The sequence below is a fragment of the Anas acuta genome, chromosome 5, assembly GCF_963932015.1.
Source record: "Anas acuta chromosome 5, bAnaAcu1.1, whole genome shotgun sequence".
Classification (NCBI taxonomy): domain Eukaryota; kingdom Metazoa; phylum Chordata; class Aves; order Anseriformes; family Anatidae; genus Anas; species Anas acuta.
The window spans coordinates 43,121,817-43,126,666 of NC_088983.1; the positions used below are offsets into that span (position 1 = coordinate 43,121,817).

Below are 4,850 nucleotides of genomic sequence, written 5' to 3' on the forward strand. Positions count from 1 at the left end.
CAGAATCACGGGGAAAGCCGCAGGCTGAGGGGTGCGAGAACCCCTGGGGAGGCGGGCGGGCGGGAGGCCCAGGTAGTGCCTCTCCTGCCGGGCCGGCAGCCGGCCGCGCACGGCGGGGCTGCGCTGCCCACCGCGGGCCGCTAGATGTCGCCGGCGCCGTTCGCATCGGGCTCCCTCTCCGCGGGCAGGCGGCGAGGGCGGGAGGCCCGGCTCCCCTCCCGGCCCGGGCACGGCTCGGCTCGGTTCAGCCTCGGGAGGGGACAGGGGGACGGCGGGAGTCCCTCCAGCGGGGCTCGAGGGGGGAGTCCCGGGGGTCCCGGGGGCGGGGAGGGTTCTGCGGGTTTCTCCCTCGGCTGGTGCCAGGGGGGCGGGAGGGTGTTAGGTGAGGCAGTTTGTGTGTGAATTGGGCCGAAACAAATTGTCTCTGCGGAAGCTGTCGGCAAAGGGGGTGTCGGGCTGGGAGCCCGGGAGCCGCGCACCAGCAGGGAGTTGCAGAGGTCGGGCCGGGGAAGGGTGGCAGGCGGCAGCCCAGGGCAGAACGGGGTGCTGGGCGCCCCGCTGGGGGACGCTGGGGGACGTCCCCCGCTGGGGGACGACACGAGCTGAACCAGCATTGCTGGGCACCCCGGGCTCCCCCGCCCGCTCCCCGGGGCCGCCCTTGACAGAGGCGACGCGCGAAATCCGCGGCTGGCCCTGGGAAAGGCTCCAGAGATGAGCATTTCTGTTGTGTGAAGTCCCCGCATTAGCAGCCCGAACACGTAGGGAAAGGCTGACATCTGCGGTTTGGTACGAGGCACCCGAGAAATGACAGACCTCCTGGTTCGGAGGGGAGCTCCCGCCTCGGCTGCCGGCGGGGAGGGACCCGCGGGTCCTGCGGGAGCGGCCGGTCCAAGGGATGCGCACCGCACCTCTTAGGATTTCCCGAAGTTTAAAAGTAGGGATGCTGCACAGTCTCTCTCGATTTGGGGCATTCATTGTCAGTGCTACGAAGTGAGAAGATAGAGGGAGACCTCGGGCATAAACTTTGAGTGAGGTTCCAGTCGAAGCACGAATAATAATAAAGTTTCACGGCTTTTGTCCTCGGTTTTCAAAACAACGCATTAAATCGAGAGTGTACCGTGGGTAGTTTTTCACAGCCTTTGTGCCAACGCACCGCTGCTTTTGACTCCTCACTGCACAGATTAATCCACACCTGAATTTTTCCAAGCCCATCCAGACCTCTGGCCTGAGTTAAACAGAGGGAAGCCTTGATTCTTGATTCAGAGGGAAGGTACTTGATTTGCGAGGAGCCGCGAGGGCTGGCAGGACCCGCATAGGAAGGGAAGAGGTTGGGGAACCGGCTACGGAGCACCCGGGCTGCGCTGCGCTGCGCTTCACCGCCACGGGAGTGAGGGGCTGCACGGGGCACTTTGGGATCCGGGCTCTTAGGGACACACGCGGCAAAAGGGCAGGCATTTGAAAACTTGAGAGCGGAAGATAAATAAGAAATGGACAAATAAAAGTAGGTGAAGAAAGATTCGTTAGGGATTAAAGCAAAGAAACAAAAAGAAATATTGCAGAAAGAGGAGTCTTGAAACTTTCTTCTACCTTCCCTCTTATTTTTCATGGTTTGAATTAGGGTATTGGAGTGGTAGCACGGAGGATATATCACACCTCCATAGGTGTGTAGTTGTCTGATCAAAATATTAAAGGACACTCTAGTTCGATGAGTTTCCCAGCAAGGGTTCTGAAAGGAGCAATACAGCTAAATTGCACCTTTAAGTACCATGGTAAGGGGCAAAGGATGTATTGCAAGAACAGATGAAACTGTATCTGGGATAGCTGTTATTTATTGTCTTTACGCAGAAGAAAATAAGTTAAATTAAAGTTAAAGAAATGTTAGTTAATTCTATGGCACAATTCCATGGCACAAACTGCTATCGGTCAAATTGTTTTGTTTTCAGGGCACTTTTGCAAGCATCTTCCACACCCTTGGTTTGAAGGGAGAGATCTCACGGGGTGTTTTGTATTTTCAGGGACCCCTGAGAGAAAAGAGCTACTTTAGAAGGAGAAAAAGTGTTTCTTCCTGGAGTTCAATTTATTTTTTAAATGCCGTATCTCAGAGAAAAGGCCTCTTGTAACAGATTCCTAGACTGTGTCAAATTACAACAACCTGAATAGTAAGAAGCTATTGCAAAGCAAATATTGTGATCGGTGCGGTGGGTAAAATCGGAGTCGGGTTTATAGAAGAATATTAACTCTGTTTTTATGTTATTTTTTTTAAATCAACAGTGATTAGATTTGTGCTAAGCCTGAAGACCTGTTCCTGTAGATGGCGTCCTTTGGGTACTGAGTAATCAATAATAACAGAGTCGTACTCAGGAGACTTTATTAAGCCTTGGATAATAAAATAATTAATAATCTTTTTTTAGTTATATATTTATTGAAAGTGAAAAAGCATTGATTTATCGTAAGCAAAAGTGTGTTTCTCCTTCACGTGGATGCAAATAAAAACTGTTTGAATAAATAAGTTGTTTCTGAACATTTTGTTGTCAAAGTGTTAAATGTCCCCGTCATTTTTATTCAAACACTAACATGATTACAGCCAATTATATATTCACCAGTGTTCTTTATTTTAGAGTAATTGTACTTGTCACTAATAAAACAGAGACATAATGGATAGCTACTGTTCTGAATTTTAAAGCAATTTTCTGTAATTTGATTGAATTATACATCGTCTCCACTACTTTTTTTTTTATTTCTATATTTTGAAATCCTATTTTCTTGAAAATTGCAGCTCTGTTCCTGTTTTGTTGTTCCTGAAGTAACGAAACCTTCTGTAACATTTATAAATAGAGCCTCGTCCCTTTTGAAATGTGGAAAATCATAATTTCAGCCCCAACATACTGAAAGCTTTAGACTTAAAATCTCAAAGTCCAGAGGAGCTCGTAAATCAAAACACTTGGCTCAACGTGATGTCCTTTGAGATGAGAAGCAGAACATAAAAAGAGAAAACAAAACTGCGCCATGCATAATAAGGTTTGATCACTTTATTGTGATGATTCGGTGTGCTTCGTGGGGCTCAAACGTAAAACACGTCAAGACAAGCAGTTCAATTGCTAATATTTACCACGGGAGAACAGGTAGACACAGAAAAATATATATATATATATATATATATATATATATATATATACATAACGCCAATTACATTCCTCCAAGCAATTAGAGCGATTATCCGTATACTGTTCATATGTTCCTTTAGGTGACGATTATAGGTAACGAGTCCAAGAGCTACTTGAATATCTTTAGGCACATACAATAGAGACACAGAATGATACAGAAGTATATACAGATACCGCACACTCAGGAAAATATTGAGCTGCGTTATTATACTGCTCTTTGGGTTGTTTTGCTAAGGATGAGCTCTCAGAGGGTTGTTTTTTGTTGTTGTTGTTGTTGTTTTTCAAAGCCGAAAACATGCCTTTAATTTAGCAATTGTATCAACCATCAACGCGATAAGATGTGATCCGCGTTGTCGCCAAACACAAATCAAGAAATGATACAAAGGCTTTCACAAGTTAATTTCATATGACAAAACACGTGCCCACCACAACAGATAAAGTTAAACTATCATTTGCAAACCGTGCGATTGCGTGAAAAGGTATCTCTAAGGTGCATTCAGCATAGGCAAACACGGATGTTTTTCCGCAATTCTTTGTACTGTAAAGCAAAGATAAGCCAAGGCACTGGAATCCGGGTGGCTCACTCCAAGAGCCCTTTACTGAGCCCCTTAGTGAGACTTCATCACGACCCTCAGTGAGAAAATGTTCCTTGCCTTTTTGCAGATTCAGTATATCATAGCCACAAAATTAGCTTGTATTCGCCTCGGAAGGGGAGAAAAATGTGATCTATTCCTAAACGGATATCGTTATATCCCGTCCAACGTGGAAAAGGACTCCTGCGCCTTTTCTCTACGCCTCTTTTATTGATGTTTGGAAAGGAACATGAAAATAAAGTGCAATGCCATCCTCTCCTAGTATTCTGCTAGTAGGCAAATGGAAATTATTTATGTGTTGGAGTTTCCGCAGCTACGGCATGATTTCATTATTTAGGTGGAGTTTATAGCTTGGTTATGATAAACACTGTTTTCTGAAAACTCCCTAGGAAACAAAACCTCGGTGTGTGTGTGCGCGCACAAGTCTACACGAGCGCCCCATCTAAAAGGATGGAGAGGAGAAAAGACACAAAGGAGATGCATCCCGGGAGAAATGTTTCTTTCAACATTTTTCCTCTCCGCATTGTTACTGCACGGCAAGTCTGTCTGCAGCCGCTTCTCCTTCTTGGTCAAATTATTTTCGAGGCAAACCTACAAACCCCAGGCTTTAGCGAGGCACCGTCCGTGCTCGGTGGGAGGGACACAAATGGGATTTAACTTGTTGCCAGTCATTTTTGTGTGTTTGTTTGTTTGTGCTGGTGCTTTAAAAGCGAAACAAACTCCAGAAACAAAGCGGGGGGTGGGAGGGTGGGCTGGGGAGGGAGGGAGGAGGAAAACAAGCTCTGTATAAAAGACATATCATATTAAAATAATACATGAACACACCCACTGATATCAAGGGTACGATATCAGCCCTTCCCCAAGAAACTTATTTATAAGTGGTAGCAGTTATAATCATCCAGCAAGCCCCTTACCATCACTCCCCCCTCCCTCCGCGAAAGAGAGAAAAAGGGAAAGGGGGTAAGAGAGAGAGAAGCAGAGAGAGGGAGAAAGCGGGTAAGGGAAGAGAGAGGGGAGAGAGGGGAGAGAGGGGAGAGAGGGGAGAGAGGGGAGAGAGGAAGGGAGGGAGGGAGGAAGGGAGGGAGGGAGGGAG

The 4,850-nt window shown here is 47.0% G+C and overlaps 1 long non-coding RNA gene across 1 annotated transcript in view; it reads left to right on the forward strand.

Annotated features, from left to right (window-relative positions):
- LOC137857648 (uncharacterized) overlaps positions 1–4,850 on the forward strand; it is a 695,515-nt gene that overhangs the window by 52,685 nt on the left and 637,980 nt on the right. The window lies entirely within an intron of this gene.